Genomic DNA, 17,189 nt, shown 5'->3' on the forward strand with positions numbered 1-17,189 from the left:
TAGAGCTAGGTAATTACTTTTGGATGATTACTTGACTAATTAACAAAATTACAAACTAAAAATCTTATCATGTATTACATGATACACATTTTTTTTAGGTTATAAGTATCACCATTTCTAGTTCATTTTCTAACCTCATTTTTAGTTAAACACACACTCTTTCACAACCCTTAAAACCCTTAATCAATTCAGCAAAGTTTCCAAGAAGATCTAGCTTCAAAAACCATACTAAAACACCATAAGAAAACCATACAAAAACACTTCAAGAAAACCCTCCAAGAACACCAACTTACTACCAATCTTTCATCCACTTCTATCACCCTTTTGATTCTAGCTTCTTACTTCTCTTTTACAGCAAACTTATCCAAGGAACTTGAGGTAGAATCTATGTTCATAACCTTATTCGATTCATATATATATAGCTATCTTATTTTGTGGTACAAAAGTTTAACAACAAGAACATAGTTTGAATGTTTTCAAACTTGTTTGCAAACTAAATAGATCCTTCTAACTTAACTTTTAAAATACTTCAAGACCTGTAATATAACTTATGTATATACTAATTTAACAAGGTAAAACTTGGTTTTTCAAAGTATAAGTATTTTTAGAAAAATGGTCATTAAATGATTTTGTTGTAACAAAAATGTTTAACTTCATATGTTTCACTAATGTTTCACTTATGCCGTATGATTTTGAATACAAACCAAGGTATTTACAGTTCATAGTCTTAAAGAAGAACTCGATCCAAGAAGATGGCAATTTGAATCAACGAAAACGGATTTGTAACGAAGAAACTATGACCGAAACAAAATTGGTTATCCTAGATCATTTCAACTACGGGATCAATTGGAAAAAAATGATATAAATCACATATTTCTAAGATAACATGATATTTTATATATATGTACTTATAATTCAACTTTATATGGTTCAGGATCACCCGTAAACAATACGAGAAGATTAATCATAAGATCCCATGTTTGTACGCAACACGTCATTTGACAACACCGGTACTTTATGTACGCAACACGTCATTTGACAACACCGGTACCATGGGTCAAGATTAATCTCGACCAATACATATACGATGGGGTTTTATTTATTTCATTGGGGGTTTTATTTATTTCATTGCGGGTATATTAAACATCTAAAAATGAACCATTAAAAATTGAATTACTAACATCGGAATGCTAACTACGGACTAAGGAAATATTCAAAATATTAAAAGTATAACAAGTATATATATATAACGTTTGTTTTAAAATGAAAACATATTGATATATTATATATGGATAGGTTCGTGATATCAACCGGAAGACCGAGTCAAAATATATATATCATCAAGACAAGAGTGAGTATATAGTCCCACTTTTAAACTCTAAATATTTCGGGATGAGAATACATGTATTTTATGTTTTACGATATGGACACAAGTAACTGAAAAATATGTTCTACGTTGAGTTGTACCACTGGCATACTTCCCTGTAGCTTGGTAACTAATATTTACAGCGGTATTGTAAACGCGAATCCTGTTGATAGATCTATCGGGCCTGACAACCCCAATCGGACTGGACGACCAGTATTCAATGGTTGCACAGTACTTCGTTTTGTGACTACACTTGGTACGGTGTAGTAAGATTTCATATTAAAGGGAATATGCGACGTGAAAATGTTAAGTATGGTTACCAAGTGCTCAACCACTTAGAATATTTTTATTGAAATGTTTATATACGAAATCTTGTGGTCTATATATATATATTGCTGCGCACTAAACCTATATCTCACCAACTTTATGTTGACGTTTTTAAACATGTTTATTCTCAGGTGATAATTAAAGCTTCCGCTGCATTATGTTGAATCTAAGCAGGATCATGCGTACTCATATTTGTGTCAAAAATAAAACTGCATATCCGAGGACGTGTGTTGTAAAATATGCTAGAAATCGTGTTGTTATTATCATTTGTAAAGTTTGTAAGTCGAAGATTATCGTTAAACGATAATCATCTTTTTATTGTCTAAAGCTTGTAACAAAAATAATGGTTTGGTTTGTAATGTATAATATATGCAGTTTTCCTTTTTAAAAATGTCGCATATAGAGGTCAATACCTCGCAATGAAATCATACGTTATCTAACACGTTCTTATGGTTAAGGACGGGTTATGACATGTGGTATCAGAGCGTTGGTCTTAGCGAACCAGGTCTGCATTAGTGTGTCTAACCGAGAAGCCGTTAGGATACATTAGTAAGTCTGGACTTTGACCGGGTCTGATTTAAAAAAAAAAACCATTGCTTATCACTGTTGGTTAAAATTTATATGTAAATATTATATAAGTACTAATGGGTTAGTTGTTGTGTGATAGATGTCGAGCTCAAAAATTGTTATCACAATCAACGACTCCGAATCAGAATCTTCAGATGGCGTTCCAGTCATTAACCTGTCCGATGACGAAAATGATATCCTTGGGGAAGACTCACAAATTCCGGATGAACCAACTATAGAGAACCCGGAAAGTGAACCCGAGGAGGAAAGTGAACCCGAGGAGGAAAGTGAACCCGAGGAGGAAAGTGAACCCGAGGAGGAAAGTGAACCCGAGGAAGAAATACAGGAAATTACAAAAGACGAGTTCGAACTAGGAAAGAAACGAAAGGCTAATGAATTAGAAAATCCAAATCCCGAGTTTAATGAGAATGATGTGGCACCAATTCCACTCAACACTACCACCCCTATCCCCGCTATTCCTATTCGTTCTGTCCCGGCATCCAGTTCTTCAGTCCCACAGCCAAAATATAGGCAGACAGTTAGGATAAGCGTTAAGCAAATCTTTGTGTCTAAACGTCCTAGAAAATAGATCAAACGATGCGCTGCTGTGTCAAACCATGGAACCGAATAATGTTTTGTATAATATTAATAGTGTGGTTTGCTTAATGTTCGATGTAAGATAAGCATATGTAAAATATTGAAGTATGAAATGCAATAATTTTCCATGGTTAAGTATTATTTAGATTGTAGTAATTGATTCTGTACTAAGCTATTAAGTATGAACATTAACGGGTAGGTACTACCCAAGATATAATTATAAAACGCTAATAAGAAGAAAAGGCTTTTATAATAATACCTGGTTCATATTATTAACAAGCTATAAATGTACTATAAATACACACTACATCTATAATATTCCATGTGAATAATTATTTTCTTTCATTAGGAAATGGCGCGATTGAATCGAATGACGGAACAAGAACTCGAGGAACTCATCAACCAGCGAGTGAACGACAGAATGTTATGGGTTGAGGCTGCAAGAGCTGCTGCAGTTAATCCAAATCCTCGTGTAGGATGCTCCTACAAGACGTTTCAAGCTTGCAAGCCATCATCATTCAGTGGAACGGAAGGACCTATCGGTTTAACCCGATGGATAGAAAAGATGGAGACGGTGTTCAAAATCAGCGGTTGTGATGAAAAAGACATGACCAAGTTTGCATCGTGCACTTTACAAGATAGTGCACTCACATGGTGGAAGAATTATGTGAAGGCGGTAGGAGGAGATGTAGCTTATGATACTCCATGGGAAGAATTCAAAGCAATGATAATCACCGAGTATTGTCCAAGGAATGAGGTTATTAAGTTAGAAGATGAGTTACGAAGTTTGAAGGTGGTTGGTACTGAAATCACCAACTACAACCAGCGATTCATGGAATTAGTTTTGCTATGTCCTGAATTGGTTCCAACCGAAGCACGGAAGATTGAAATGTACAAAGGTGGTTTGCCCAAAAAGGTCAAGGCAAACGTTACAGCATCGAAACCTAAGACAATTCATGAAGCTATAACCATGGCAAACGAGCTAATGGATCAGGTCATTTTGGACAAGAAAGCATTCAATACTGAGGTGAAGGTATTGGGGAACAAGAAAAAGTGGAATGGAGGTTATGATCAAGGTAACCAACAACAACCTTATAAGAAACAAGAAACCACGAAAGGTGCGGGTAGCGGTTCAGGCTTTGGTTACAAAGGACAAAGTCCTTTATGCAACCGTTGCCACAAACATCACTTTGGTTACTGTAGTGTGTTATGCACCAAGTGTAATCGACAAGGTCATCTTGCGGAAGATTGTAAGGCTCTCGTTACAAATGGCAACAAGACTCCTGCCACCAACGCAAATAGAACTGCTTTGGCTACCATTACTTGTTTTGGTTGTGGAAAACAAGGTCACTATAAGAGTCAGTGCCCGAATCAGAATGGCGGACCTGCACGTGGAAGAGCGTTTGTTATTAATGCTAGAGAGGCACGAGAAGACCCGGAGCTTGTTACGGGTACGTTTACCATTAATAACTTATCAGCATCTATTTTATTTGATACTGGCGCCGATAGAAGTTACGTGTGTATAAATTTTTACACTAAATTGAATTGTTCATCATTACCTCTAGATGCTAAGTACTTGATTGAGTTAGCTAATGGTAAGCTAATTAAAGCCGATAAAATTTGTCGTGATTGTGAAATAAATCTAGCCGGAGAAACGTTTAAAATCGACTTAATACCCGTAGAATTAGGAAGTTTTGATGTAATAGTCGGCATGGACTGGATGTCCAAAATAGGAGCGGAAGTTGTTTGTGCCAAGAAGGCAATTCGTATTCCTGGTAAGGATAAAATGCCAGTGATGATTTATGGAGAGAAGGGTAATTCAAAGCTAAAACTCATTAGCTGTTTGAAAGCCAAGAAGTGTTTAGAAAAGGGATGTTACGCTATTTTAGCACATGTTAATAAAGTCGAAAAGAAAGAAAAGTGCATCAACGACGTGCCTGTGGCAAGAGATTTTCCTGAAGTTTTTCCGGAAGAATTGCCGGGATTACCTCCATTTAGATCGGTAGAATTTCAAATAGATTTAGTACCAGGAGCTGCACCAGTGGCTCGTGCTCCATATAGACTTGCACCGTCCGAGTTAAAAGAACTTCAAAGTCAGTTAAAAGAATTACTGGACCGTGGATTCATACGACCAAGTACTTCACCGTGGGGAGCTCCAATTTTGTTTGTTAAGAAGAAAGATGGATCTTTTAGGATGTGTATAGACTATCGTGAATTAAATAAGTTAACTATCAAGAATCGGTATCCACTACCGAGAATTGATGACTTATTTGATCAATTGCAAGGATCATGTGTTTATTCGAAAATCGACTTAAGATCGGGCTATCATCAACTACGCGTCAAAGAAGAGGACATTCCGAAAACTGCTTTTCGGACACGTTATGGTCATTACGAATTTTTGGTTATGCCGTTTGGATTGACGAATGCGCCAGCTGTATTCATGGACCTCATGAATCGAGTTTGTAGTCCGTATTTAGATAAGTTTGTTATCGTTTTCATTGATGATATTCTTATCTATTCCAAGAGTGAGCAAGAGCATGAAGAGCATTTAAGGTTGATACTGGAGTTGTTGAGAAAAGAACAACTTTATGCTAAATTTTCTAAGTGTGCTTTCTGGTTGAAAGAAGTACAATTTCTTGGCCACGTTGTTAGTAGCAAAGGAATTCAGGTTGATCCAGCAAAAATTGAAGCCATTGAAAAATGGGAGACTCCTAAGACACCAATGCAGATACGCCAATTTTTGGGTTTAGCCGGTTATTATAGAAGGTTTATTCAAGATTTTTCTCGAATAGCTAAGCCGTTGACAGCATTAACGCAAAAAGGGAAGAAATACGAATGGACCTCGGAGCAGGAGAACGCATTTCAATTATTGAAGAAGAAGTTAACTACGGCGCCTATTTTATCGTTACCTGAAGGGAACGATGATTTTGAAATATATTGTGACGCTTCGCGACAAGGTTTTGGTTGTGTTCTTATGCAACGAAAGAAAGTAATTGCATTTGCATCCCGACAATTGAAGATTCACGAGCGGAATTATACGACGCATGATCTAGAACTGGGAGCAGTCGTGTTTGCATTGAAGATGTGGAGACATTACTTGTATGGGGTTAAATTCACTGTGTTTACTGATCATAAAAGCCTTCAACATATTTTCGATCAAAAACAGCTGAACATGAGGCAACGTAGGTGGGTTGAGTTAATAAATGACTATGATTGTGAAATTCGTTATCATCCCGGGAAAGCGAACGTGGTGGCCGACGCTCTAAGCAGAAAGGAACGAGAACCAATTCGAGTACGAGCGATGAACATAAAAATTCGCATGAATCTCAACTCACAAATCAAAGAAGTTCAACGAGAAGCACTTACTAAAGAAAATATAGGAAATGAAATAATGAAGAAGTATGAGAAGCAACTCGTTATGCGGGAAGATGGAATTCGATATTTTGCAAATCGTATTTGGGTACCGAAGTTGGGTGGATTAAGGAAGTTGATATTGAACGAGGCACATAAGACAAGATATTCGATACATCCTGGAGTTGGAAAGATGTACCAAGATCTTAAGACGCATTATTGGTGGCCTAATTTAAAAACAGACGTTGCAACATATGTTGGGGAGTGTTTAACTTGTTCCAAGGTTAAAGCAGAACACCAGAAGCCGTCAGGGTTACTTCAACAACCAGAAATTCCAGAATGGAAATGGGACGGTATTACCATGGATTTCATCACGAAGTTACCAAAGACTGCCTGGGGATACGACACCATTTGGGTGATTGTTGATCGTCTCACCAAGTCTGCACATTTCTTGCCTATAAAGGAAACGGATAGAATGGAGAAACTATTACGATTGTATATAAAGGAAGTTGTTTCAAGGCATGGAATACCTATTTCCATTATATCCGATCGTGATAGTAGATTTACCTCAAAATTCTGGCAATCACTACAGGAGGCACTAGGAACTCGGTTGGATATGAGTACCGCATATCATCCACAAACCGATGGACAGAGTGAAAGAACGATTCAGACTCTCGAAGACATGCTCAGGGCATGTGTGATCGATTTTGGAAACGGATGGGATAAATATCTACCGTTAGCAGAATTCTCGTATAATAATAGTTATCATGCGAGCATTGGAGCTGCGCCATTCGAAGCATTGTACGGAAGGAAGTGTAGATCTCCTATCTGTTGGAATGAAGTAGGAGATCGACATTTAACTGGTCCCGAGATCATACATGAAACGACTGAGAAGATAGTGCAAATCAAGGAGAGATTGAAAACAGCCCGTAGTCGCCAAAAGAGCTACGCCGATGTTCGAAGGAAACCATTAGAGTTTCAGGTCGGGGACATGGTTATGCTAAAGGTGTCACCTTGGAAAGGTGTAATACGTTTCGGCAAAAGGGGTAAACTGAACCCAAGGTACGTAGGCCCGTTCAAGATCATCGAACGCATTGGACCGGTAGCTTATCGACTCGAGTTACCGCAACAACTCGCTGGAGTACATAATACCTTTCACGTCTCAAACCTGAAGAAGTGTCTTGCAAAGGAAGACCTCACCATTCCTCTTGAAGAAATTCATGTCGACGAGAAACTACAATTCGTCGAAGAACCAATCGAAATCATGGACCGTGAAGTTAAACAGCTCAAACAGAGTAATATACCGATTGTTAAGGTTCGTTGGAATGCTAGAAGAGGTCCCGAGTTTACTTGGGAACGAGAGGATCAGATGAAACGAAAGTATCCGCATTTGTTTCTCGATGACGCAAAATAGGTACAATTTTAAAATTTCGGGACGAAATTTATTTAACGGGGAGGTAATGTAACGACCCGCACTTTTTCGATCATACTATACTTATAAGATTAATATTTACATAAATTAAACCTTGCCAACATGATAAGCAATCCAAATTGTCGAGATTTATATTTCCGAAAAGAATTTTACACAACGTTTGACCTTCTAGTTTGACCAATGATATCACGAACTATACAATATATGATAATTATACGTTTGTGTATATATATGTATATATACATATTTAACATGATTAATGAATGTTTTAATATCTCATTTTGTATTAATAACAACAAGTTATATGTGTATTTTGAAACTACTAACTTAAGTTTTCAAAACGATAACAATACGTAACGTTATTTGACTTAAATACTTAAGACTATAATGTTTATACATATATTGTATAAGTAATGTATTTAATCACTTTTAAGAACTTAAATACATAAAATCATATAAGTGTATTCCCAAAAGATAGCTATATTTGAATCCTCATTCCATTTTTCACAAAATTTCTATACGTATATTTAGAGTATTTGTACTCGTATCATACCTAGCTCCTATACGTATTTACTAATAGTAAATACACATCAAAATCACCACCTAACCAGCCATTATTCATGCCCTTAGAGCTAGGTAATTACTTTTGGATGATTACTTGACTAATTAACAAAATTACAAACTAAAAATCTTATCATGTATTACATGATACACATTTTTTTTAGGTTATAAGTATCACCATTTCTAGTTCATTTTCTAACCTCATTTTTAGTTAAACACACACTCTTTCACAACCCTTAAAACCCTTAATCAATTCAGCAAAGTTTCCAAGAAGATCTAGCTTCAAAAACCATACTAAAACACCATAAGAAAACCATACAAAAACACTTCAAGAAAACCCTCCAAGAACACCAACTTACTACCAATCTTTCATCCACTTCTATCACCCTTTTGATTCTAGCTTCTTACTTCTCTTTTACAGCAAACTTATCCAAGGAACTTGAGGTAGAATCTATGTTCATAACCTTATTCGATTCATATATATATAGCTATCTTATTTTGTGGTACAAAAGTTTAACAACAAGAACATAGTTTGAATGTTTTCAAACTTGTTTGCAAACTAAATAGATCCTTCTAACTTAACTTTTAAAATACTTCAAGACCTGTAATATAACTTATGTATATACTAATTTAACAAGGTAAAACTTGGTTTTTCAAAGTATAAGTATTTTTAGAAAAATGGTCATTAAATGATTTTGTTGTAACAAAAATGTTTAACTTCATATGTTTCACTAATGTTTCACTTATGCCGTATGATTTTGAATACAAACCAAGGTATTTACAGTTCATAGTCTTAAAGAAGAACTCGATCCAAGAAGATGGCAATTTGAATCAACGAAAACGGATTTGTAACGAAGAAACTATGACCGAAACAAAATTGGTTATCCTAGATCATTTCAACTACGGGATCAATTGGAAAAAAATGATATAAATCACATATTTCTAAGATAACATGATATTTTATATATATGTACTTATAATTCAACTTTATATGGTTCAGGATCACCCGTAAACAATACGAGAAGATTAATCATAAGATCCCATGTTTGTACGCAACACGTCATTTGACAACACCGGTACTTTATGTACGCAACACGTCATTTGACAACACCGGTACCATGGGTCAAGATTAATCTCGACCAATACATATACGATGGGGTTTTATTTATTTCATTGGGGGTTTTATTTATTTCATTGCGGGTATATTAAACATCTAAAAATGAACCATTAAAAATTGAATTACTAACATCGGAATGCTAACTACGGACTAAGGAAATATTCAAAATATTAAAAGTATAACAAGTATATATATATAACGTTTGTTTTAAAATGAAAACATATTGATATATTATATATGGATAGGTTCGTGATATCAACCGGAAGACCGAGTCAAAATATATATATCATCAAGACAAGAGTGAGTATATAGTCCCACTTTTAAACTCTAAATATTTCGGGATGAGAATACATGTATTTTATGTTTTACGATATGGACACAAGTAACTGAAAAATATGTTCTACGTTGAGTTGTACCACTGGCATACTTCCCTGTAGCTTGGTAACTAATATTTACAGCGGTATTGTAAACGCGAATCCTGTTGATAGATCTATCGGGCCTGACAACCCCAATCGGACTGGACGACCAGTATTCAACGGTTGCACAGTACTTCGTTTTGTGACTACACTTGGTACGGTGTAGTAAGATTTCATATTAAAGGGAATATGCGACGTGAAAATGTTAAGTATGGTTACCAAGTGCTCAACCACTTAGAATATTTTTATTGAAATGTTTATATACGAAATCTTGTGGTCTATATATATATATTGCTGCGCACTAAACCTATATCTCACCAACTTTATGTTGACGTTTTTAAACATGTTTATTCTCAGGTGATAATTAAAGCTTCCGCTGCATTATGTTGAATCTAAGCAGGATCATGCGTACTCATATTTGTGTCAAAAATAAAACTGCATATCCGAGGACGTGTGTTGTAAAATATGCTAGAAATCGTGTTGTTATTATCATTTGTAAAGTTTGTAAGTCGAAGATTATCGTTAAACGATAATCATCTTTTTATTGTCTAAAGCTTGTAACAAAAATAATGGTTTGGTTTGTAATGTATAATATATGCAGTTTTCCTTTTTAAAAATGTCGCATATAGAGGTCAATACCTCGCAATGAAATCATACGTTATCTAACACGTTCTTATGGTTAAGGACGGGTTATGACATTAAATAATCCAGGACAAAGGACAATTAACCCATGGGCATAAAACTAAAATCAACACGTCAAACATCATGATTACGGAAGTTTAAATAAGCATAATTCTTTTATTTCATATTTAATTTCCTTTATTTTATATTTAATTGCACTTCTAATTATCGCACTTTTATTTTTTGTTATTGTATTTAATTGCACTTTTAATTATCGTACTTTTTAATTATCCAAGTTTATTTTATCGCAATTTCATTTATCGCAATTTCATTATCATTATTTACTTTACGCTTTAAATTAAGTCTTTTATTTATTCAATATTTTACATTTTGTTTTAACTGCGACTAAAGTTTTTAAAATCGACAAACCGGTCATTAAACGGTAAAAACCCCCTTTATAATAATAATATTACTTATATATATATTTGTATTTTTATAAATTTAAACTAATATAGCGTTAAGCTTTGTGAAAAAGATTCCATGTGGAACGAACCGGACTTACTAAAAACTACACTACTGTACGATTAGGTACACTGCCTATAAGTGTTGTAGCAAGGTTTAAGTATATCCATTCTATAAATAAATAAATATCTTGTGTAAAATTGTATCATATTTAATAGTATTTCCTTGTAAAATTTAATAGTATTTTATACCCCTTAGCTTTAACTATCAAGTATTTTTGGCGCCGCTGCCGGGGACAATCTAGCTTAAAAGCCGGAAGCGCAACGCTAATATATATATAAAAAAAAGCTTTTTCTTTTTAGTTTACTTTTATAAAAAAAATACGCTTTTGTAAAAAAAATACGTTTTAATATATTCAAAAATATAAAAAGAAAACAAAAATATAAATATTTTTAAGAGTTTGTTAAATATTTAAGTTCTATAAAAGTTTCTCTATATTTATTTTATAAAAATATAAGTTTTATTTAATTTTTAAAAATATATTATATAAATATTTAAAACAGAAAAAATAAACACAGCAATAAAAAAAATAAACTCTCGGGCCTGCTACTGTAGCAGCCCGTAACCTGGCCCAAAATCCTGGCTCATGCGATCGCATGAGCCCGAAGGCATAAACTCATGCGATCGCATGAGAGTGTCTGACACGCTAACTGCAACCCTAATTCAGCATTTATTACGGGATTTATTTATATTATTATTACTTTAACCCTAATTAGGTTATTATTATTATAATATTTAGTTTTAATTTTATTATTTTGTATTATTTAGTTTTAATTAGTTAATTAATTTATATAAACTTAATAGTTTTATAAAATAAATAATATAAAAATAATATTTTTATAAAAATTGTAATTTTTACAACTTTTAGTATATTTTTATATTTTGTCCCTTTTTAATTGTTTTAGCGTAACTTTTGTATTTTTCGCTCGTATTTAGTTTTAATTCATAGTTTTTGCCATAGTTATTTTTATTTCTAGATTTTTAGGCTTTGACGTAAAATCCCTTAAGTGCTTTTTCTTTCTTATTTCTCGCCATTCTAGTTTTAAGACATAGATTTTTATTCTACTTCTTATCTAAATTTCTTAAAATTACGAAAATTTATTTTAAGTGGTTAAATTGATAGACATCAAAATTTTCTGGTTCGTAGTAATAGTTGGATTTGTACGTGGACCGGGTTATTGGAGCCAAACAGTCCTCAATTATATTGAGACCCAACGAATCCTGCCCCTCTGCTGCATCTTTTGGCTATTCGAAACGTGGGCAAAATCAGAAAAGTCTATTAATTGGATAACTTATATAATTTTTTCTTTCCTTTTAAAAACTAATAGGATATTCAGTGAATGCACCGAGCAAGACGTTCACCACCTTTTGTATGTTCACCACCTGTAACTAGATTAAGACATCTAGCTAATATTACCGCCGTTGATTTTTCTTTAGAATCGTCATCCAGTCAACCAAGTACTCCAGTTCAAATTTCCGATAATCCATTTTTTGAACCCGACCTCACAATTGAGAATCCGGAGAATATTCAGGGACAATTCATAGATCCTGAACCATTAAATTTTCCTCCGGAACCACCAATCATTCAAACAGAGATTGTTGAGGAACGAACCATTAAATCAGAATCCTCTAGTGATTCCGATTCAACAAATTCAATTATGGAGAATCTGGAACCTTTAAGTATGGAAGACCGAATGAGAGCTAAACGCACTGGCCAAGGTCACGCAATTACTCATCCTGACATTAATGCGCCAGATTATGAAATCAAAGGACAAATTCTACACATGGTGACTAATCAATGCCAATTTAGTGGTGCGCCGAAGGAAGATCCAAATGAACATCTTCGTACCTTTAATAGGATCTGCACTCTATTTAAAATCCGAGAAGTGGAGGATGAACAGATATATCTCATGTTATTTCCCTGGACTTTAAAGGGAGAAGCCAAAGATTGGTTGGAATCGTTACCTGAAGGGGCGATTGATACATGGGACGTTTTAGTTGAAAAATTTCTTAAACAATTCTTTCCGGCATCTAAAGCCGTAAGACTTCAAGGAGAAATTGTTACGTTCACACAGAAGCCAAATGAAACTCTATATGAGGCGTGGACAAGATTTGGAAAGTTATTAAGAGGATGTCCGCAACAAGATTTAGACACCTGTCAAATAGTACAAATATTCTACCAAGGATGAGACATCACTACAAGGAAAGACATCGATATAGCAGCTGGTGGTTCTATTATGAAGAAAACCGAAACTGATGCTTACAAAATTATTGATAACACTGCTTCCCACTCACATGAGTGGCACCAAGAAAAATATATCGTTAGATCATCTAAAGCAGCTAGAGCCGATTCTAGCCATGACTTAGATTCCATTTCCGCAAAGATAGACGCTGTCGAGAGACGAATGGAAAAGATGACTAAAGATATCCACTCAATACGAATTAGTTGTGAGCAGTGTAGAGGACCACATTTGACAAAAGATTGTCTCGGTATTGAATTAACAATGGAACAAAGAGAGAATGTTTCATATCTAAACCAAAGGCCTGGAAATAATTATCAGAATAATTATCAACCGCCAAGACCGATTTACAATCAAAACCAGAATTATAATCGAAATATTCCATACAACAACCAACAAGGTCCTAGCAATCAACAAGTATCCAATAATGCTTACAATCAGCAAAGATCTAATTTTCAAAACAAACCACCACAAACCGATGATAAAAAGCCGAATTTAGAAGATATGATGACAAAGCTAGTTGAAACTCAAACGCAGTTTTTCACATCTCAGAAACAAACTAATGAACAAAATGCTCAAGCATTTAGAAATCAACAAGCTTCTATTCAAAACTTGGAACAAGAAGTAAGTAACCTAGCAAGGTTAATAGGTGAAAGAAAACCTGGAAGTCTACCTAGTGATACAAATGCTAACCCCCGGAATGAAACAGCTAAAGCTATTACCACAAGAAGTGGTACAACACTTAAACCACCTGAAATACCTGTAACTTCTGATGAAGCTATTCCTACTCCACAAGAACCACAACCTGATCAAGATAAGGAAAAAGAACCGGTAGTTGAAAAGGTTAATGAAGATAACACAGTTAAGACTAAACCTTATGTTAAACCATACCAACCACCACTTCCTTACCCGAGTAAAATGAAAAAAGAGAAACTTGAAGCCGAGCAATCCAAATTCTTTGATATGTTTAAACAGATAAATGTAAATCTTCCTTTCATTGATGTGATTTCAAGAATGCCTAGATATGCTAAATTTCTGAAAGATCTAATCTCAAATAGAAAGAAAATGGAAGAACTCTCGGCTGTTACTATGAATGCTAATTGTTCAGCAGTGCTGTTGAATAAGATACCAGAAAAACTATCTGATCCAGGAAGTTTCACAATTCCATGTTTTCTGGGTAGTCTTAGTTCAATAGAAGCATTGGCAGACTTAGGTGCTAGTATAAATTTAATGCCGTATTCACTATACGCTAAACTAGACCTTGGAGAATTGAAACCAACAAGAATAAGTATACAACTAGCCGATAGATCAATAAAATATCCTAGAGGGATAATGGAGAATATGCTAGTTAAAATTGGTACTTTAGTATTTCCAGTAGATTTTGTTGTTCTGGACATGGAAGAAGATTCTCAAGTTCCTCTCATATTAGGAAGACCATTCTTAAACACGGCTAAAGCAATGATAGACGTGTTCGGTAAGAAATTGACCCTAAATATAGAGGACGAGAGTGTTACCTTTTCAGTTGATAGAGCAATGCAACAACCGCAATCTGCAGATGATACATGTTATTATATTCAAACTATAGATTCACAAGCAGAATTGTTAGAAGAATTTCCAGAATTACAAGGAACAGGAGAATGTTTTTTAGGAGAAGGTAATGAACCAATTGATGAAGCTGAAATGTTAGCTACACTAATAGCTAATGGATATTGTTAACACCTATTTCCTTATGAGGTAAGGCTTAGTATGTCAACAAGAGAATAGAAGTGATCTAGCTTTAGGAGGGCGGAGTGTTGCCGATTGATTTTTACCCTCGGGAAATAATCCCTGCAGACCCGGTTCACAAGTGTAGAAACTTGTGGGGTGGCTTAATCAATCTGTCGTCCGTAGAGCGTAAGAGTGCTAGTCGGATGACTTCTAGTGAGAGAAAGTAGAGAGAGAAAGAGAAGTGAAGTCTCAGCTCTCAAAGTTGTCAGAATATCTGAACTTGTGTAAAATGACGACCCAATGGGTCTATTTATAGTGTCAGATCTACCAGATTGGTTTGGGAACACGTGTCAAATGATGATACGTTCTGTTACATGTGCTCCGAAATTTATGCTAAATGCGGTGTTCTCCGGCCAGGGCTTATGCGCTAGGCGGCCTTCAGGGCTTACGCATGATGGAGCAGCCTGTACAGCGGAGAACGCTGGACGGATAATCTCCACAAAACTGTTGTTTCCAGCCTTCCTGATGCTACTTTTATGCAACCATTATGCCTTTTATGTGTGTATACGATAGGATACACCATTAAGTCCCCCCAGTTTAAGGACTTAAGCATTTGAAAAATGATTAAGTTGTTAAACTTTTGATAACGCATGCCAAACCAGCCTGTTCATTGCCCATTTGCATCGGGGAAAACATTTTAGGCATTAAATGCAGACGAATTTTACTGACACTGTTATGATTAATTTTTTACGGCTAAGATCATCCACGCGCCTCCAGCTGTAAAAAGTGTTATCTTGCACCCTTCGTTTAAACTCACCCATACACGTGTCTCAATCATGACCATAAAAATTGCACCGATGAACCCTTATAAAAACCGTCATAACCCTGTTACCATCACTTTTTTTACCTTTGCCAAGATCCAAAAAGCATATTTCTCCCAAATCTTCATCGCCTTCTTCAATCTTCAACTTTTTAAGGTTTACCGTCTTCCAAGGTCAGTACACTTCATCTTACTACTATTTTCTTCTTGTTGATATCTGTTACTGTATTATCATGGCTTCTTCACGGAGTACTGGCCAAGAACACGCCAAGCCTTCTTCATCAAATACTGCTGACATTCCAGAAGTTAGCATGATGGCTTCATCATTGACTAGTGAATATTTAGATGAATTAAAGATTGCCTTTCGCCATCTCAATCAATACAACCCTGTTCTTCCCACTATCGGACAAACTGCTGACAATCCTCCCGAGGGAAAAATTACTTTATACGCTTTACAAATTACCCACGGCAACCTCCGTGTTCCCCTTACTAACTTTCTTCTTCGCCTTCTTAGATATTACGGGGCCTGTCTTAGTCAGATATATCCCCATGGTCTTCAAAAAATCATCCTTTTTGAAATGTACTGCAATGATATTAATATAAAGCCTCGCATTAATGTTTTTATCTCTTTGTTTAGAATCCGCACAATTAGCGATTGCTGGCTTACTATTGATAGTAAGAAAAATAATCATTTTGTTGGTCTAAATAGAGTTTCAAACTTGAAGGACTGGAAAAGTCCATTTTTCTTTGTTGATGAAACTGTTATTCCGGAGGAATACTCCGTTGTCCGGGAGTGGGGTGCTATTGATGCTGGCATAGGAAAGGGTGTTAAAATTTCTCCCGCAGAACAGCGGATAGTAAATAGCTTGAAAGGACTCCGTATTCCACCCAGATCATACGAAAGGTATGAGGGAATCCTTGTGCTGTGCAAAGTGAGCCAAGAATGGCCAAGCAATTCTGTGCCAGAACTTCGTGAGAAAAAACAGGGTAGGATGTGATATGATCATCCTATTATATATATAGATTTTTGTCCACTGTTTGTCATGTGGACTTATATTGCTATTAATGTGTAATCTTTGCAGGCAACTCCGTGATGCAGGTCCGCTATGCTCTTTTATCCCCTGATCTTGATGATGATGTGGAGGTCACTGCTCGTGACAAAACTGTTGAAGAGCTTGAGGCGGAGAGAGTTGCAGCTGAAGCTAAAGCTGCTGCTGATGCTGAAAAGGGAAAAGAAATTGCCGTGAGCAGCTCAGACAGCGAATCCGGGTCTGATCACAACGGATGACACCACCACCGCCGATCAGCAAACATCGGCATCAATTGACATCACGGGTGAAACCAACCCTACTCCTCCTCCAACCCAAAAGACAAGAAAGAAGAGCATAGGCTCTAAAAGGGTGAAGAGTACTAAGGAGGGCAAAAAGCAAAAACGTAGGAGAAGTATGTCCATTCTGCTCTCTTTTGAAAATGCACATGTTTTTGCTTATAACTGTTATGTTTGTTCATAATACTAATTTGTTTTGTTAGTAATTTTAGCAGAGT

This window comes from Rutidosis leptorrhynchoides, chromosome 7 (genome assembly GCF_046630445.1).
Source record: "Rutidosis leptorrhynchoides isolate AG116_Rl617_1_P2 chromosome 7, CSIRO_AGI_Rlap_v1, whole genome shotgun sequence".
Classification (NCBI taxonomy): Eukaryota; Viridiplantae; Streptophyta; class Magnoliopsida; order Asterales; family Asteraceae; genus Rutidosis; species Rutidosis leptorrhynchoides.